The 21,396-nt window shown below is 37.1% G+C and overlaps 1 long non-coding RNA gene across 2 annotated transcripts in view; it reads left to right on the forward strand.

The window, feature by feature from the left end:
• Positions 1-1,006: 1,006 nt before the first annotated feature.
• Positions 1,007-21,396, forward strand: part of LOC138716595 (uncharacterized) — a 73,684-nt gene continuing 53,294 nt past the window's right edge. For both annotated transcript variants that reach the window (XR_011336689.1, XR_011336688.1), the window contains exon 1: positions 1,007-1,224. This is a non-coding gene — a long non-coding RNA (uncharacterized lncRNA). The remainder of the gene's footprint in view (positions 1,225-21,396) is intronic.

Consider the following 21,396-nt stretch of genomic DNA (forward strand, 5'->3'; position numbering starts at 1 on the left):
AATTAGGAAGGGGGTAATGAAAGAAAGCAACATCTTCCACCTCTTCTCTGCTTCTGACAAGGGCAAGCATTTTCTTCTATACTGCTCACACAGGAAGAAGGACTTCCAGCCTCCGGTTTAAGGTCTGGTTATATACAGTATAGCCATTAGATAACACACATGAAGTAGAAAGTGTTAGGAAGCCATCATCCTTTCTGTGATTCCGCTGTCTCAGTCATGAATAAATTCTGTTTCAGTGCACATCCAGTCTGGCAGTTAGAGTAATTCAGTGAGCTGGGAGATGTAGGCTGCAGTCCCACACGCATGAACTCTGAACACTCAGAGGAAAGCAGCGAAGCTAGCTACACAAAGACTTAAAACACCATTTACCTAAGGGGAAGAATAAGTCCTCTTCTCCCAGTCATGTCTTAGAAGAAAGTAGTAGCTGACACTGTATTTTGAATAAAGTCTACAGCAAAGAGCTTGACAGCACCTAGTGGACCAAGCCCCGTAGCGGAGAATACTGGGTCTGTGGATACAGTCTGGGCTTTGTTGTGGGACACAAGCACAAATCCTTGATCCTGTCAAGGCTCTAATGCTTTCAGCATGCCCTGAAGCAGAACATGCCTGTTGTCCTATCCAGAAAACTCGAGGATCCATTGTTGCATTGACTCAGAGGATGAAAAGCAAAAATGGCAGGTGTTGCGGCAAGCGTGGTTTTTAAAGCTCTTGGCGTATATTAGATGATGAGCAGGACTGTCACTTGAGGGTTGTTATTGCCCTTTTCAACTCTGTTTTCTGACCAGTTTGAAGCTGAGCCCTGAGCATGGCTCTTCCATTCCACCAGGACAATCTGCACCAGGCTGCTCAGTCTCTGAGATCTCAGCCTCTTTTCTGCATTTTTTTTCTTTTTCTGATGAAAAGCTCCTTTTTACTCCCACATGGGAATGAATACTATTCACTACACTAAAGAGAAAGAAAATAAGAAACTGATTCTTTAGCCCACTGAGTGGGATGTGGGAGGATTGTACTTGCTCCCTACCTGGGAAAGCAGTTCCTTGCTCCTTAACCTTAGACCACCAGAACTGCCTTTTCTTCTTCTCTGTCACTCAAACCAATTCTATTGCTCTTTATTTTCTGTTTTATGGATCTGCATGTCTGAAGGGAATGTTCAAAGACCCATGGAGTACTACCTGTCCGCCAATGCCATCTTCCACATTCTGTCCTCAGAACTGCCACCAGCTGGTAAGTACTATTGAACAGGGAGTCTGAGTGGCTAGTGTTAAATTGAGGTTCATATTAGGGGTGAGTATATTTCAAGATAAAAGCTTTTTACTACTTATATTTATTGATTTGGCCCTGACTTCTTGCCCCTTTTTTCATTCAAATACCTCTTTAGTGCCCAAAATGTTAGTTCCTCAGTTTGGCAGGTTTGCTGTCGCTTGCAGTCCTCTCTGATGTGTTCACTACCTCAAGGATGTCATAAGACCAAAGACGGGAAAAAACCCGAGCAGATACATCTTAAGTGTTTTGGTTAATAAAATTGATTTACTTTAAGGGTCTCGTTGCTGCGTGCTGGTGCCATCGGGCTTCTGTATAGCTTACAGAACACGCACTTTATGTCCTGGTTGATTTCTAAAACACTGAGAGTGCTTCAACTGAGTTACTAGCAATCCACAGGTGTGTTTCATATGTGATTTGAGAAGTAGATGAGCATTCTAACGTGCATTCTTCTTTTGAACAAGATTGGCCATTGAAATCTAAAATTTTATGAATAGCAGAAGTGTCAGTGTTTTCTGTGCCCTTACAGACTTTTAGGGTCCTTAAACCTAGAGTCTGCAGATCTCAAATATGCTCAGAGACATTGTTAAGAAGTCTTCAAGCCTTTGAGGACATTTATATGCAAGGAATGCATTGTTAAGCACCAAGGATAATTTATTTTCATTTTCTATTCCAAAGGCAGCAACTTGAGAAAATGTTACAAATTAACAGAAAGTTATCGGTTCAGTGAATTTAGGCTTTAATAGTAAGAACATTTGAGAAAGTAATTTGTCCTGGCCTCAAGCAGTCTCTTTTAAAGCGGTACGATAGCTTTTCTATGATAACAAGTAGGTAACCTAACCTTTGAAATGCAGTTCTTCATGCAAATAAACCTTACTGATGGACTTTAAAAGGTGATTTTGAATGCAGTCAGGTATTGCTTATTTCTTGAGACACCATATGTCCCTCATATAGCCCAAATAAAAGCAGAAAAGCTTTTTAGAACACAAGATTCATTTTGCTGTATAATGGGCTGTAGTGAGTTACTACAGTAATTCGAAAAAAGTATCTGAAGAGAGAACATGCAAGTGGATTTTTTATTAAAACTGGAATACTACCCCATGGCAATGTATGAAGTTTTTGTGAATAATCTCTAGATTTGCAGTATTGGGCATATGGAAAAACAAGATCGGTGATATCTCCGAAGTCTCTTTCGTTTAATTGTTCATGGATACAGCTATAGGCTTCTCTGCACTGGAGTGACTGCACTTCTCAGGAAGTATAGCGTAAAACTATTTTGTGGATATGCAGCATTGGAAAGAGATTGCAGAGATTCTGTGATGTCTCTCTTACTGAGTGTGTGACTCATTTAATTGCCTCTACATCCTGCTTCCCCTCATAGTTTTCATGGAGGTTCAGCACATTTTCTCTCCCCCTTTCAAGACCCCACATGTTGGATATTGCAGATCATGAATGGTCAGTCTTCAACATAATCTGTCAGGTGAGTGTACCTGGTGCATGGACTCGCAGAGTGGGAGAGAGCACAGAAGTTGGTGCATTGCATAGGAAAAAAGAGGAAAAAAATAAAATTAATTTTAAAAGATCCTGTACAGAAGATCAGTCTTTAGCTGCAGCCTTCCTCTGTATCTCTTTCTAGTTGTAAGATTCAAGGTGCCAGACATGGGTCCCCTTTCTGTGACCGGCACATGGAACTCCAGAACGTGGTGCTACAGGATCCTCTAGATTGATGCTAAGACACCAGGTCAGGCACAGCAGTGCTGTGAGTTTGATCTGGGGGGTGCAGAGTTGTTGGGCGGGTGCAGAGGAGTTGTACAGCTGCAAAGGACAAACAATTCTCTGCACACAAATTCCTGCAAAAGGTGGCTGCAGATCCATAACTTCTCATGATAATGTGCTGTGACTGCAAGACACCAGAAATGCTCTTCTGGAGATGTGAACTGGTGTTGTAATTTTACCTTTTGTAAAACAGCAAGCAGAAGCTCCTAACAATTACCGTGGTGCCTTCCACCTGAGCTGATGTCCTTTTTAAAACAGAGACTTTACTACTAGCACTTAACAAGCAGTTGCCAAATATCATAGGAAAGCTATGTAGGAAAGAAAGAAAATTGTACGTTACTTCAGTGAACAACATGTACTTTGTGAAGGCTTTTATGATCTGTATTAATCCAGACTGAAACTTCTCTGACTTTGCTTCAACTAATAACAGGGATGAGGACAGCCAATCATTACCATTAGTCACTTTTTCAGGTGGGGGGAAATAGAAAATAGCTATAAGGAAAAAAATCTGTTGGGAACAAACACTGTGATCCTGGACATGAATGAAGCTTCCTTGCGTATTCCTTTTGGCTGGACATAAAAGGACACATTGCCCATTATTTATAACCACCCATCTTGAAATCAGCAAGGACAGAACTTAGTTTACATGCAGAATCGGGTTCGGTATGGTGCTTATTCTTTCTGTTACACCCATAAACCAGCATGGTCCAATGCTTATTGTCTTTTCACTTGCAGTGCCTGCAGGAGTGCTGGGGTGGCCTCTTACACTGAGCAACCATCTAACCCATTTCAGATTTTGTGGAGAAATTTTCTCTTCTTCTTAGTGATCCTTAGGTTTCAGGACTGACATGATTGCAATGTTGCTCTGTGCAGTTTGTTCTGAAGTTTATTTTTGTTTGCAGAAGCTGGAATTCCATGTCCTGCTCTCTTGGTTCTGGTTTCTGTTTTGTAATGAGGTAAAAGTTAGTGCCAGCGTCTGTTCTGGGCTAAGTCTCATAGTAAGGGATGCCTAAGAGTCTCCTTTTAACTGTGTTACTGGTATGAAGGGCAAGACTCATTGAAATAACTATGTCTTTTAAAATTTGATTGTATTTTGAGGCCTGTGATTTGGCAAGAGTTACGAGACCAAATTCTGGATTTTGCAGTGTCCCTGCTTCAAAATAGCAGTTAATGCCTGTATATAAATTTTTATTAAGAATAAATATCGGAATGTATTATAAATCCTTACCAATCTACTCAGCTGAGTACATTGGTCTCTTCTAATAAGGATTTGTTTCCAATACACCTCTGGTATCTGGACACCTGATGGTGTCCGAGTACTTGGGTTTTGAAAAATGGAGAACTGAGAAAAAAATAACATGTTCAGAATAGTCTCAAAATACTTCAAAACAGCTTGTCCTTTTGAACTCCAATTTTAGCTGGAAAAAAATTGACAAGCCTAGAACTTGAGACCGATTTTAAAGTGGAGGGGGAAAAAAGTATTTTGAAAAGAGATTACCCAATAAATAAAGCAGAGATGCATATTTTGATTTTCTAGAAAAAATAATATACTGTAATCAGAAGCTTCCACTAACTGTTGCTGTAGCTGCCGCATGCAGTAACATTGAGTAAAGCAGATATGTTTGGGAGCATGGAAGACCATATGGTAGAGATTAATCCTCTTTGCCTCCTAGTTAATATCTATTCTCATTTCAGTGTCCTGAAAAAGTAAGTAGTTCTTCCAAATCCTGAAACAAGAATTTTATTTTTTTTTTTTATCTTTGTATTTTGCGCTTGATTACAAGCTCCTGTTGAGGATTTTCATATGACCTGCTAGCACATATCTGCTGGGTGTCCTGTCCAGATGGAGTCTTTAGTAAAGCCAAAAAACTCACATTCGCTTGCTCAGTGGTTCTTCCTACAGTCAGAGCATTTGCTTGTTAAATCTCCTTTGCCCAGGTGATTATTTTTATTAAGCTTGTAGATCTACCATTATGCATGAGACTTTCATTCCTCTGTAAGTTTGGCTGAGATTCCAAGTCCACGGGGAGGGAGGCAGCCTGTCTACACAAACCGCATTTACTTGAGACACCATGTTATAAACAGAACAGCTGAGCAAAGGATTACAGTGCTCAGGCCCTGACAAAGGAAAAGTGGGAGATCCCATACATTGCCTCTGCCATTTGTGCCTTTAAGAATAGAGACTGTACTCAGCTGTTTTAATGGTTGTGCACATATGGTATAATTGATTTCAGCAGGTACTCACTTAAGAGCCATTATAGGCTCATTTATGGCTGATCTGATTGATAAGGGGCTAGACAGAGTTACATTGGCAGGTATTACTGAAGTTAAAAAGGTATTGGATAGTTCTGGTAAAGGACACTTTAAAGTATTCTGACCTGTTTGACTCAAAAAGCTTTAAAAATACAGGGCAGAAGGGATGTCCTTCCATCCATTATTCATTCAGGTGCACTCATCCCGTCGTTATCACTGTTCCCTGAACTGATTTTATTTTTTTCCTTTCTTGGACCATATTTTTTATTGTAAGGCTTTTCAGATCTATATAAAATTTAGAATGCAAAATTTCAGGCTGCCTAAGATCATGATTGGTATCTAAGTTACCATATTTTTTTTTGCCTAGGACACACAAATCTCTATCATTTGTGGCAGTAAATAACCAGAGGGATGAGAAGTATGAAGCAGCAAATTTTGATGTCAGAAGAATGTCAGATCTGCCTTCGGCTGATTTTTTTCTAAGTTTATTATTGCGTGAACTACTGTGTTGAAGCCGACAGAAAAAATATCAGTTCAATATTTTATTTGTATTGTTGAGTGAAATGCTTTAAATAGGAAGCCTATATTTCAAGCTGTGGAAGTAAAATGCCATTTTAACGTGTGGAAGGAGTTTTGTTCTTTTGCCCCTAGAACTAGATCAGTTTTTATCAGACAAAGCCTTTATTATTTGATCAACACCCTGTGCCCTCACACATGACTGTGTTTTTCCGGCAGACATCTGACTGCTAGAAGCCTGAAAAACAACACATGGTGAGGTAAAATAACTGCTGTGCTTTAACCAGCCAAGTCTGCTTTTCTCTTGCTGTAAGCTTCTGTCCTTTTGGATACAGAGAGCATCTGCTTCGAATGAACACAAACAAGCTAGTAAAATTCATATGTATGTTATTACGAGGTTTCCTTCCCTTTCTCTGTAAATATGATTAGCATTTTGAATTCCAAATACCTTCTTTGGAGTTTAAATATAGCTCCCTGTTTTTCTGGCATTGCTACAATAATTTTGGTCATACACTTTGGATGGAGATGACAATTTGGGCATCTTTTCTGGTTATTCTTCGCCTCACAAAAAATTCATTAAAACCTCTGTCTGTATTTGCTAGTGCTGATTTCTGTGATCCTGTTTGTAGTAGAATGTCACAAAAGCCAGTGTGAAGAAAAATTGTAAAATTAAGATCCCAGTAAGAATCCGAGTCTGATTTTAGTACTAGTTCCTTTTTTGGTAATCAAAATGCAAAGGGGAATCTTCCTAACTTGTAGTATTAAATTTTGAGAGTCAGTTGTTTTTTTATAGTGGAACAACTTTGCCTTTTGATCTTTGGCTATTACTACCTTTCTCATCTTGAACAGTCAGTACTAGCACATTTTCTTTTATCCTTTTGTTGCTCATGAGTTTTGTGATGTGACCCATGACTTGCACCCAGCTAAACATCAAAGCATGTTCTCGGGTAGTGTGTATGAATAGCTTTACTGAGGTTGTTGGGTTGTCTCTGTGCCTTATTCCATAGGTTGGTTAGTCCTGTCAGTAGCTGCAGGATTATTTAATCTTTGCATTTCTACAGATATTCTGGGTGGGAAACTGGGAGGATACAGTCAGTACTCACCCTATTTTCAGACCTTGCTTATTCACCTCTGGCAGTGAGTTTCCAGCAGTCATCTACTTCTCTCACATTCTTCTGAACCCTGTCCTAATTGTGGAGAAATAGTTCAGTTGTTTTTGATGGAAATCCATGTGGTCTGTTAGATGAAAATATGTGTGATATGTTTGACAAAACTCCTGTAATGGCTAGAATCACTTGAGCGGGGTCAGTGCTTGTGAGGCATGTGCATTCCCATCCAGAGCTTTCATTTAGATGAACACATCAAAATTTAATTTTAGCCATACTTGAGTTTTAGTTTGGTTTGAGCTGCCACTACATGGCTGGTGAGTATTTGATATTATCAAGTATGTTCTCATGTAAAATTATGCTCCATATTGCTAGTTTGTCATATAAATTCTTAGGCAATGACTAAAGGATTAATTTGGAATGGCTGGTAACACTGTATTTTGTTTAGATCACTGAGAACTTCCCATTCCAAGCCCGTGATTTTGGTTATGTATAACCTTGTGAAAATTTCACAGCTGGAGCAACAATATCTCATACTCTCTATCTGCCTCAGCTGATGTTTGATTAAGAAATATCAGACATTTCTGAAACATTCTGAAATATGTCTAGAAAAAAGGAAAAATGAACAACTGGTACTACCTGCATTAACATTTCTGACAAGTTTATCTTAGAAATGCTCTAGCATCTCCTTGTTTTGCAGAAGTGTGTGAGGAAGTTGCCAATTCATAAACCTTAGTATAATTATATTTTGCACAACGATGAACAGACTGCTTTTAACCAGCCAAGGGGAAAAAACTGCTGCTGGGGCTTGAGCTGGGTCTTGGTCCTGACATCTGAACAGGGAATCTCTCTCTTCTGTCTTTAAAGTGACCACTCCTGGGGCCTGAACACCTGGGAGAACAGAGATCTTTCTAAGGTGGGTGTGAGAGAAAAAGGGTAATGGAAAAAGTAGTTTGCAATACTATAACTCATAACTATTGTAAACAGGGACAGAGAAAGGTTATGAACTAAAGTAAAAATAGGCAAGATTATTTCTGGTTGACATTGTGTTGTAAATACTGTGAATCAAACTGCTGAAACACAATTTAAAAAAATAGTCAGGGAATCATGGGATACTTCAGATAAGAAGGAACTGCTGGAGTCATCTAGTCCAACCTCCCTGCTCAAAGCAAAGGCAGCTTTGGTGTCAGATGAGGCTTCTCAGGGTGTTGCCTAGATCCATCCTTTCTGAGCACCCAGTTCCCATGTCCCACTCCAACTTGTCCAAGCTGAGAAAATCTAGATCCCCATTTGTGGGCAGATACAGCTGACAAGTTTCCTCCTGAGCTGGGAACCAATGAATCACTCAACGCTGCTTAGCAGCATTGGTTAAAATGGTTGATTTCAGTGTATATGTTGGCAGTGGATAGCAGCTTTTTGTAAGCTGACAGCAATTTTCTGTGAGACAGTCATTTGTATGAAATGAAGTGCAAAGGTGTCCTACAGCTTCTGTCTGGAGTTAGAGCTCTCTTCTGTGTTCCCCTCATTTTTGCCACAGACAAAAATATACTTTTTTCCCTGTGTTCTCTTCCTTCCCCCAGTTTACATGTTTCTAATCTAATGGGAAGGACATTTTACTGGAAACTAAACTTCTGTTCAGCTAAACTGAGCTCTGCATGCCGTCACTGAGTAAGTGCCACATCCTTTCCTAATAGCCACCCAACTTAGCTCGAGGATTTAACTTGGCAGAACTCAAATTTCTCAGGGAAATCAGCTTTACAATTTATCCTGACATTCTTCCAAGCATAACACAAAACACAGAAAGTTATCACAGATTTTTTAAAGTAAAAACTACCCCACACTGGGGGAAAAAAAAAAAAAGGAAGGAAAAGCTCATTTTGTTCCTATCTGAGTTATACAAACTAATTAAGAATGTTTGAACATCTAGAGCAATATTTTCATTAGCAATATTTGCTTGTTTCAAAGTTGTATGAATGTGTATCTTACATCAATAAAATAATAAAATTGGCAAGTATGGACAATACTGATGTCAGCCCCAGCTTTGATTACAGCAGTTTACAATCTGGGGTGTGGGATCAGTAGCACAACGTCATTTGTCAGGTACTGTACAAACCAGCAGCCTTCTGTATTTGTGATTTTTGCCTGTTTTCCCATGCATCTACGTAAAGTCTAAATGGACAAAAACAAATCTGGGGAAAAAAAAAAGCCTTGTTAAGCTTCTCTCTGAAAGTGTAAGGTGGTGATTACAGATTTCCTTGTGTGGGTTTCATTAACTCAGAATCTTAAAGCAGGTTTTCTAAAGCAATAAGGGCTACGCAATTACTCTGTTTGTGTGTCACTGTGTCTCCTTTCCATGAGAACAAAGTTTTACTCATCTAATCTTAATCTAATCTTAATCACATTTCTCAGAGGAACAGACCTTTTGTTATTAAGTTACTAAAAATTTAGTGCATATTGCAGCTGGGTAGGAGAAACCCTCCCTGGGAGAAAACTTAGAAGTTGCCTGCTCTGTTTGTTCTGTTATTGGCTAGTCACCAGATGAAAACTCCTCAGCAATTCAGCACAGCAAAACTGGGAACTAGCCCCTGTGCTAGGCTTGGAGGAAATGGATGGTGAGGGGTTGTGGGGGGGAGATGGGTAGCACTGTGGGAGGCAAAGGGGACTCATCACAACTAGAGAAGCTGTTGATATGGCAGGGGGAAATACAGCATTGCAAGATCCATAAGGAACCGAACCTCATTCATTCCTCTGTTGAAAGAACTTGACATTTTGTAATTTAAAAGTGATATATCAGTGGTGATGCTTTATAGTAAGCTACTCACTATGGTTAAATACGATTCTAGCAGCCTCCTTGCAGTTCTGAACTCTGAACTCAGATCTGAAGCTCTACTGGGCTTTGTGTGGATGCACAGTTCCAATTAAGGAGCGTGTGTTTGGCCTGGGATCAGTACACTCATTCCATACTTCTTAGTACATTGTATGGTAGTAAATTGTTGCTCTGAAACAATTTACAATGACGTTTATAATCTTCATAAGCATTTATAGCCTAAAAAAAGCCTTTTCCTCTATGATCACAAAAATTGTAGATATGACTGATAGATCATTTTTGGTAGTGAAACAATTGTTGTGGCATTAGATTGTCTTCTTCATCTTTGAAGTCCTTTTCTTCTAGCTTTCAAAGCTCTCCACCCAACCTTCAGAAGAGTTATATGAAGCCAGTTATATGGATCCTGCAAGGTTGAAGTTGGGCTAGAGGATCTATTTTCCCGTAAAGCAAAAAATCCACTGTCAGGTTATAGCACTTTTAGGGCCAAATACCCCTAGGAAAGGAAAATAACATGAAGTAAACTGAAAGGAACAAACTTGAAAACCTTTTACTGGGGTTCAGCTGGCCCTCGACTCTTCATGTAAAGTCATAAAAAAAATACTGCAAATGAATTGTTTCTGTGACAAACTTGGGTTACTTCCTCATGGGCAGTCAGAGAGGACAAAGCGCTTTACAAGTACTGTGTTTTGTGCCAGACACCTTGGGACCATTCAATGTAGTTTTGGAACTCTTCCAGCATTCTGAGATGAAAGGACAAGAAAATAATTGATCATTTAATTTTTATTAAATGTTGTTTGGTTTGTGTAGCTCAGCATTTGTTCCTTTCAGGAGTTAGTTGAAGAGTAGTATAATAGTGATATTGCTCAGCTCATGTATCAACATCTATCCATGGGTTTCCAAGATCTTTATGAAGATGGGTTCTATGATTATTATCATTTCATAGAGGACAAATATGAGGAACAAGACAGATAATGACAGACCTACTAAATGACTTATAAATGACCATAAGCGTACATGTCTATTGCCCTTTTTGCACCATTTCTCCCTAGATTTTTGTAATAGTTGCTTCTGCTTTGAGGTGAGAAATGTAACTTCTAAAGTGCTTTTTGAACCATGTGTGCTATGTAACCGTTCATTGATGGTTGGTAAAGTATTCTAACTCATTTTGCATGTAATTAGAAGCCAGGATTCCAGAAAATGAAACCTGAATAGAGACTACCCCTCCTCCCTCCCTTCGCCCCCCAGCACTATCTCCTTCCTGAGTTTAGTTTTATTGTCTCTATTCTGGAGTGAAATGAGTCTTTAACTAGTCAATTGATAGTTTCCCAAATTTACCAATTTGATAATCAAAATTATAATCAATCAATACTAAATTTTCAAGAACACAGGCATGCACATAACGACTCAACAATTATGGTGACATAAATGTGAACCATTTGGATTGAAAGGAGCAGAACCAGCAGCAGGATTATTTCTGTAACCCTCAACACTTTACTATTTCTTTACTACATATACTTCAAGTGAAGAAGGGACTGTGATGCCTTCTTGAGTTGTCTATGCAGACAAACACAGATTCACGTGAGTGCCTCTGCAATAACAGTTACTTACGAGATGTGTTTTCCAGCAATCTATTCAGCGATGAGTTGTCAATAGTGAGAATGGAATGTCCACCAATTCCCATGATAGTTTGTTTCAATATTTGCTCATCCTACCTATAGTAACCACTGGTTTTTTTTTCACCTTCATTTGGTATGGTTTCTTTTTGAGGCATTGGCTCTGGTTACCTCTTTGAAATATGCATTTTATAGATATGTGTGGAAGATGAAAGCTTTCCAAGATGCTGAGAATTCAGCATGACCCTGATAAAAACCCATGACAAACCTTATTATTATGCTTTTCTGCTACATCATGCCTACACACGATTCAGTAAGCCATCTCTGGTTAGGAGTTTAGCTTGAAGGCTGAGTAGGAACAAAAAGCCCTACTGCATGTAATAAATAAAAAGCTATTTCTGGCTTATGATTAATTAAAAATTGATCTAGCTTTGCTTAGAAGTAATAAACATTCACAAGAGAGAGTCTTTCTGAAAGAGTGGAGCATGCAATTGCAAGAAATTCTTTTGATTCTGAAGTTGTGTGTTTATCCTGGACATGTCTAACATGCATATAATTTGATTCAAGCTTAGTGCAAGCCAGAATTAGAACAGCAGATTGCTTACTTTTAGGAAGAAGTGTAATCCAGGGCTTTACTGCTTGCATTATTTGTGTAATTAGAAAAAGGCTATGGTAGATGTCACTAGTTTAATCTCCAACAAACAGGAGTATTTGATAACATACTGACGTTGAAGTACTGAAGATTGCATGCCACATTTTAACTAATCCACAGCTAAAAGAATAATTAATTTGTCTTTTTACATTGTTAGCGTAACATTGCAGCTGGAAATGAATACGCAGTCTCTTATTTATTTAATTTATTTGATTACTTGTTTGGAAAGTTGATATTTTTATTCAAAGATAATATAAGGATCCTGTCTAATATTTACACAACAGTAATTCAATGTTTGGATTGTCAGAGGAACGTCTGCTTGATTCACTTTCCGATCTAGTTTAATGATAAGTTCTCAGTTATCACGCTACACACTTCAACATTTTGTCTGCCTATGTCTGTTAATCAAATTTAATTGATTTAATTCACTGATCATAAATCATTATTTAAATGAGTGATGAGGAAAACTTAAATTATGTGTTTGTTTTTAACCTTTTTTGCATATTTACATTTCAGTCAAGGCTCTGTATAATGGCATTCCCAATATAACTCATTCAAATCCTGACTTTCAGTTAAATTTAACCTTTACACTCAAAGATTCACCTTGACATATGAAAGACAAAATCTTCAAGTTGAACAACTTTTACAGCATTACGTGTATTTTTAAATGTTTTTAAAATGTTTTCAATGTTGAAAAATATAAACCTATTTCTGCATTACTTAGTAACTAATATATACATTTTGGAAGTTGTGGCAAGCTGCATTTGATTTGAAAATAGGATCCGATTACACACAAACCAGATTTTCTTTCTATTGAGTTAGAAACCCTTCTTCACTTCTTTAATAAAACAATAAAAACATCAGGTACTTAAATTGCCCTGTCATATGGAAGAAATACTGGATGTGCTTAATGGTTTAACTGAATCAGGAGATAATCAAGCCTTCAAAGATTTAGAATCAATAGATCCTCCCCAACTCATTTTAATTTCTGAACTGGAAGAAGAATACAAGATTTATCACTTTCTTGACTTTTCATTGTTAAGTGAAATAATCTGATTCATGAAGAAAAAGACAGTGTCCTGAAAAATGTGATTTTACTTTTTAGTCACTTTCTGTCCTAGACAATCAGTCAATATAGTCTATCTTTCTTTCAAATGCCTGCAAACTTCTGATACTTCAATGACTAAAATGTTTATGGTTGATATGACCAATGGGGGGACATGGCAATGTTTTCCTCTTCTGTATTTCTGGCATTTAATTTAGTACTTTATATTTGGGTTAGTGGCAGGCACTTTCTTGATCTACCTGTTTGGAAACTGCTGTATAGTTTTGACAGTTCTTTCCATGCAATTTTCTTGGAAGACTTTCCACATCTCAGCAGTGTTCTCAGTATATTAAATCCAGCCATCATCTGAAGTTTGTCTGATAGTAAGTAAAATATGACAACTTTGATTGAGAATAACTAGTATCTTCCAAGTAGCACATGCAATTAATACTTTCCAATATACATATTCATAACACAAAGATAGATTAATGACGATAATTAAGTTTCAATTAGTGCTATATTTTATGATAACAGCTGAAAGGAAAGCGATGATCGTGCTTTAGAAAAGAGAATAAGCAGTTGATTCATTCACCTATGCCTAACACTATTTCCTAATCATTGCTCTCAAAGAAATAATTCTTCTAATGTCATTTCATTTTTCTTGTATGTTTTTTGACATCTCTATGTGCCATGGAATGAAATGCACATTTCATTTTTTTAAACCTGTTTGAACTGGAGTTGCTTTTGAATTCTCTGTAATAGGTCTTTTTGGACATTTGTCTTTGCTATGGAAATGTTCTCTGGAGAATGACAGAAGACTATAAAACAGCAAAAAAACCACAAAGCCCAGATGAAACCAAATGTGAGCTTGTTAAGCAGAAAGGAAGAAATTTATGCTGACTGGACAAATGAGAATTATTAGTATTATGTCCGGTACTGTGATTCAACTCCTTAATCAGTTACATGAAACTGTATCATGTTTTATGAAGCTAGAGTTGATGTAAAAGATTAAAGGCATTTTGCCACTTGTTCTGTACCAAGTTCAAAAAGCACCCTCCAGCCAGAAAAATGGGGAATGGCTCTCTATAAACACAGCTATTTATTAATTAATGATTCTTAATTTCTACTACATCTTAATAAAGCTCATAATAATTTTGAATATTTTTAATACATTTATGAAAAGTAAACTATGATTAAACTAAAACAAATTTATATAACAATAGAGCAACATTACAGGTTATTAGTAACATCAAAAATTTTAATCTGTTAAGAGTTTAACAAAATAATGGTCAAGGAAGTTGGGCCAGGCAGTGTATGTTTCATTCAAGTAAAGTTAGGCTGATGCATTCAGCAAGATGTATGGGAGTTCTTGAAAGTTTGTCTCTTGGTATGTGCTCTGTGAGGGACCATTATTAATTTCAAATATCAATCTAAAAATGGGGGTATGGATTTTTTAGACTGAATTATGAATTGAATTCAATTGCTGGTAAAATATTAAATATATCCATTTGACTGGAAATGTGCATTTCTGTTTAAATTCTGTTTAATTCTCTTATACCAAAGACATATAAAGGTCTATAAATATATACCTTTATGAAGGTATATAAAGTACAAAGATATTCCCAAAGGCCAGGAGAGGATCATTTGTATCTTAGATATGCACGAAATATTGTAATACATGCAGAGAGAAAAGTGGACAATCTCTTCCAGAAAAAAAACTTTATTTTATTAGGAGGCTTTATTACTTCCAGAAGAGGTGAAAGTTTCAAGAGGTGAATGAGAAGCTCCTTAAAGTATGATATCTTATCACCAACTTAGTTGTTACCTGTTTACAGAGACAGTTGTGTCCCTCCTTTCTCACCCACTGGGCTGTACAGCCCAGATCCTTCTCTCCACCTAGTTCTAGTTCTTCTCCAGCCCCGTGAAAGGTGGGTTAGCCTCCCAAGCCATCAGCAAGGCAACCCAGAGGAAAAAAGTCTACTGCTTCCAAAGGCTTTCCAAAGGCAAACAGTGTTTCAGTGAGCTGAACTGAATTATTGGGAAGTCACAAAAGTGTCCATGTACTGGGAAAATGAGATAGAAGGGTACAGATTGAAAGTGTGTTGTGAGATTGGCTTGAATATCACAAAACTTCATTCCCTGGGCCCTGAAGTGGAGCCTGGAGGGAGAGATGTGTGCTCTGTAGTCTGGACAAGTGCTTCGTCAGGACCTGCTGATGGAGAAGGAAGTTAGTTACAGTGGGAAACCTGTGCTTGAATGACAGAAAATATTTGTTACTTGTTTTCAGTCCTTTTTTTCTCTTCTAACTTATGCAACCAACAATAACCCAGAAGTAGATTGGTGGTAGCCTGGTAAATCTAAGATATGTTAGAAGACGATAACCAGTCTGTAGGGTATGGTAGCCAGGTGTCTCTTTGGACACATGTGTGTTTGGGAAAGTGGATTCAGATCAAAATATTTACAGCTATAAAACTCAGACAGACAGATTGTGTTGCCTAAGGCTGGTCTTGGCTGAATGAGGAGAAAGACGGCATGGCAGACTTCTTTTTTGAGCAAGCGAGCATTCAGCTGTATGGAAAAAGTACAGACAAGGCAAGGATATAATTGTTAGGGAGGGAACTTGAAACAGTGATTGTACAAAGGAGTGCTTCAAAGGCAGTACAAGAAAATCTGACTTTATATGTACACAGCTTGACTTCTTGCCACCTCTGCATCTGCAGCATCTCTGTAAATAATCTCCTGAATGGAGACCTTGACATCTTTTTGTGCTTATTATTCAGTATGCTGTTCGTGAAACACTGGGGAGAATGAGTTTCTTTGCTGAATAAGAGGGACTTGACTGAACATAAAGTAGGAGGACTGTATGCTTCAACAAGTTCATCATGCATAAATATCAGCAATACATTTACAATTCCACTTAACTTGTGATTAAAGTGCTATTTGCAACTGAGCAATAATAGATTGCATTCCAAAAAGTAAGTGATTTTTGGTTGGCAAAAGCTATATGCTAGCTGTAGCATGAATTGCAGTAGCTCTACATGAAGAGAAGGAAGGCTTTATAAAGATTCTGCTACCTTTTTCTGAAGAAATGCTTACATTCATTTACAATTATAAACATTTGAACTTTTAAATAAAACATTTTGATTAACAAAACAATATTTCAGATTGCCCATTAAACCAAAACCAAAAATGATTGAACATCTGTGATGTTCTTGTCAATGGAGCATTTCTATGCTTTAAAGTTGTCAGAAAGGGAGACCACCATTAGCAGGAGAGCAGGAGCCATCAAATTCAGGGTGGTTACAGGAGCTTTTGCATTCTTAATCTCCAGCATTGTGACAAAGGTGTAGTCCTGCACTGAAGGTCTGCAGTCTGAAAACCACTGTATGCTGTACTTCAGCAGCACCGCTCAATCCTAGGTTGGGCTATCCCTTTCGATCTTTTCTGGGAATTCTCCAAAGACTTTCTGTATAATATCTATTGTCTGTGGTGAGCTTAGAGTTTGGAAATCCTTACGTTAAGCTGAGAAAGAACTAGTTGACATGCTGTGGGTAGTAAATTAGAAGCAACAGTTTATTGTTTTTATTTGGGATATTTGTACTTGGGAAAGACTGGATGTAGTTTTTGATACTTCATACATTTTTAAAAGTATCTTAATGTAATAAAATTAGTGTATGTAGAACTAATGTGTCTTACCTTGCCATTGGATCAACCAAGAATGTTCACATACTCATTTGTGGATCACTGATCATCTGATCAGAAGGAACACTTTAAGTATCTTAATGTAATCATGTATACATACTGTTAATCGCCTTTAAAATAGTTTGCCTCCATCTGAGAGTACTGCAGAACTGTAATTGCCTGGCACTGTCTGAGCCTTTGGCCACCACTGTGAAATACAATCTTCCACACAGATAATATTCTACAGGACTGTTTCTAACAATGGATCCTGTTGACAAATGTAACAGACTAAAGTAAAACATACTTCTCTGGATCAACTTCCCCTCTGCTAATGAGAGACAAGACCAGCATAGTAGAAAACATATTGTGAACAGGCATCAATTAATTAAGAAAAAATGTCTGATTTGGAGACTGAGCCAGACGTGCTGTGAATGGGGTTGTCAGGCACATGTCGTGCTGAATAATGCTAGTAGGAGAAAGGGAGAAGCTACAGTAATTCTAATCTCTGGTATGTCTTCTAGTAGTTTGATCACAACTAGTTGTGATCTGTCTAGATGATCTGTCTGACCTGGAAGAAGCTACCTAATGTAGACTCAGCCTTTCAGAAAACAGGTGAAAAAAGAGGTTAGTGCAATATTTTGACCATGTTAATTCAGCTTGAGAGGGACTGTGATACTATAAAAATATAGAAATCAATGCATCAGAAATCAGTTGAGATATCAAGTTTGGGAGCATTTTCCTTTCTATAATATGAACCTGATAATGAAATATTATAAAACTTGGATCACAACAATGTGTCCCAGACCTGGTTGCCTGCTAAAGAAACTAAGCCTCCTCTACGATAATTAATGCCCCTAGTAGACATAAATTTGACAGTATTGCTAATTACTCAACCTTGCTCACTGAAAGGGAGCTAGTTGCCTGTAAAACAGAATACGTGTAATACAATAGAAATGACAAAGACTCAGAGTTCAAGAGAAGAATAGTACATTTGGGATTAGGAGCACAAGCATCTTTATATAGTTCCTCCTTATATTTATGCAGAGCTGAAATTTGTTCAACAGACAATTGTGGGGAGAAGAAAGCTGATGTGACTCATGAGCCCTCAATCAAACCCTCTTGCTGGCTTGATTTTATATTTCTCTCTGAGTACTTCCTTTTCCCTTAGTGATCCTAGTGAACAGGTATTGTGTACCTACCTCTGCTGCTCCTCATCATGCCCAAATGAGGAGTCAGACTGCAAGAATCAGGCTGACCTTACTTAAAAAAAATTAAAAAAAAAATCTACCGTTTTTTCTTTTATTGATAATAAATTATTCATATCAAACCACAATGATTATTTTTTAAAATATTACCATAAGCCAAGAGCAGGAAGAACAAATAATTAAATAAGGGATTCACATGTCAGGCTTGAATTTCTTCGAGCATTCTGTAAGCGATTGATTGTGCCCACACACCCATCTGCATTTTTAAACATTTTTATTTCATGTTCAGTAGAAACAGTATTGTTTATTTCCTAAAGGATGAGCAATTAAGATTGAGTTTAATTAATACACGTGACTTTTTTTTCTGGCTTTTATCACAGTTCTAACAAAAACATCCACATCTATGCTTCAGTAGGTTTTATGAAACACTTGTAGATGACAGACAGATGGCCTCTTTGGGTTTCTGTATTAAGCAGTGAAGATTAATATTACCACTCCTCGTGCAGCATGTTCAGCCACATCTTTTTGCCAGAAGCTGGTTGTTTTCAGTGCTTCCATCTATAAATACTTATGGTCTGCTCTATAATCAAACAAATAACCAAACAAATAAGCTTGAATAATATTCTGAAGAAATCTTTTAATATTCTTAAGAAATCTGTCTATATAATCTTTCTCATAAAGTATTATGAATCTATCCATCCTTACTGAATTCATATGTAATACTTTTTTTTTGAAGAGACCACAATACCCTTGTATGATTTTAATCTCTAGTTCCCACTGGGGAGGACAAATTTTGTTGTGAGAACTTGCCAGCCTGGGGAAAATAGCACATGACCATATGCTAGGGGTATCGACTGATAGTGTAAGAATTACTTCATATCAACTCCCTATGTAGAAGTGTTTTTATAGAAGGTAGCTCTTCCCCTAAAAGTGTGACTTCCCAGCACTTGAATAAAGCAAGCGTACAGTGCCCTTAGGCTGGAAATAAGGCAGAGTTGTATTTTCAACACTTTGGATCATACCCCGCTAAGGAGGATAGTGCTAAGGTTTATTCTTAGCTATTACTCTGCCTTGACTTTCCCAAGTGGAAGAGGTTCAGATGGTTCCCATTTAGAAACAGGGATTTCTAATGAATAAAATTTCCCATAGAAGATATTTAATATATCTACACATAGTGGTATATCCTAATCTCTGTTAATCATTGATCAAAGAACTAACTGGAAGTGTCATCTTTTCTCCCACTTCTATATAGCACTGTGTACACTTAACAAAGATTTATTGACAATCATTTAATCTCTCCTGCATCCCCGAGGAAAAACTTACTGGATGAATTATTTTGATAGAGTCATTGGCACAATTTTTATCCACTTAATTTCATTTTTCTGTTTTGAGTGACAACAGAGGAATAATTTTTATGCCTTATTACTTCAAATTTATTTTAATTCTATCAATCTGTAAACATTTCTCATGCTAAACTGTTCCTTTAGAGATCATAAAAGTATCTGAAAAGCTGCCCCATACTGTATTCTGCGGGTCTTTGTTTTTCTTTTATATATATATTTTTGCTCATGCTCATGCTAATCATTGTCTGTGACACTACAAACACACTCATCTTTCAGCTTCTCAGTAGTTAATCACAAAAATTCCTGGAACAATATTTGATCCTAAAGACTTCATTAATAAAAAGCTGGATTGGTCAAATAAAGTTATCTGTGAAAGCTATATGTTGGAAAGTGCCAGGCATTTTATTAACTTTGGCATTTTATCACACATTATTTTTCCTGAGGAGCTCATGAATTGGCTTTGACAGGAAAATATGAAGATTCTTGGCACTTTTATTAGTACTCAAGATACGATAACTGTATCAAACCTCAAAGAGGTAATTAAAAGAAAAAAAGACAATTAAACTGTTATTAAACGTCTGCTACTGTTTATAATACTATGACAAGTCTTGCTACCTTGTTCAGTTGTATTACTCTGAACTGGAAGAGCAAGATCAGGAAGCTTGTGTTTTAAGAAGATGGAATAGTTGATAGTGCATGGTTGACATCCCCGAAGAACTGCTATGTAATGGCCAATGCTCCCTTGCTTCCACTGCTCCTTGTAGTCATTTCCATGTTATTGAACTTCTGGAGGAAGGTGGTGCTTAGGATATGAGAAGTAACTGTGGTCTAAGTGGATGAGTAAGAAGAAGAGGGTCACATGTATAGGAAAATTAAAATTTGGCTTTGGCAGATGTAAACTACCTCATTTTTTATGCAGAGGATTGCACTTTGCTGGACTTCTGTTATTGATGTTATGGCCCATGACTGCACAGTGGCTTTGTTTGAAAGTAACAATGATTTCGTCAGAAAAGGGAAGATTAATCTCCTTCTGAAGGTGGTGGTAACTATAAAGAGAACCCAAGAAGTGGAGCTAGACTAGACTTCTAGGCAACTGAAATTAGATGAGAAAATGTTTGGGTTTTTTTTTAAGCCACCCTAAAAGTGAAAGAATAAAAAATAGAAGATAAAAAAACCAATCATAATTCCTGTCTTTTTCTTTTAACGTAGTACCCTATGTAATCTTATCATCCAGAAATAAAAGAATGCAAAACCTTCAAGCATATTATAATTAGTTTATTTTATTAATAAATCACTTTCACTGTTAAGAATGCCTTTATTTCAAAACTGAATGTAACTTACATAAGCTTTCAGATCTGGTTAGATCTTGTATGCTAAAAGGCTCTTTGATTCAACAGACAAATTTCTATCACATGTATATGTATCTGATGTTTTATAAGCTCATTCAGTTTTGCCTTTACAACCCCTACATGGGGCCACCACTCAGATCATTTTGGAATGCCGTAGGTCCTGAGTTGTAACTTGCTGTCTTTTTTAAACAGAAGCTGTGGGAAGATCTTTTAAGTCTGAGATGTTTGTGGTACTAATGCCTAAAAACATCAGTCTTTCTTCTACTAAAATAAACATGACATAATCAGAGTTAAGTACAGAGATGGAGAAACAACTTTCTATGAAAGAAGGTAAATCATTCTAATTTTTCTGTGGTCAAAATCAAATAATCTAGTGTTGCCGATTTTAATGATATTTCTTTTTTATAATTAGAAAGTAGTTCTTCCTAAAGGTAGATGGTTTCATTACATTTGCTTGAATAGCCTGACTAATTTGATTTCATGCCAGATTTAGCAACATATGTTGCTAAAAATAATCATGATAAGGCTAGAACAATTCAGCTATATTTTGAGTCTTAAAGTCATAAATATACATACACATTATATACATACATATATATGTTTATATATATATTGGTCTGCATAGTCTTTTTAGATATGGAATGGAGTTCATTGTACTTAGTGTGCATCAGATCACGCGTCATGATTCTGATCATGTTCACTGTGATCTGTGCTTTTCCTTTAGTGAGATTTGGATTGTGCAGTCATGTGAAATGTGTTTAATTTTCACT

Source organism: Phaenicophaeus curvirostris, chromosome 1 (assembly GCF_032191515.1).
Source record: "Phaenicophaeus curvirostris isolate KB17595 chromosome 1, BPBGC_Pcur_1.0, whole genome shotgun sequence".
Classification (NCBI taxonomy): Eukaryota; Metazoa; Chordata; class Aves; order Cuculiformes; family Cuculidae; genus Phaenicophaeus; species Phaenicophaeus curvirostris.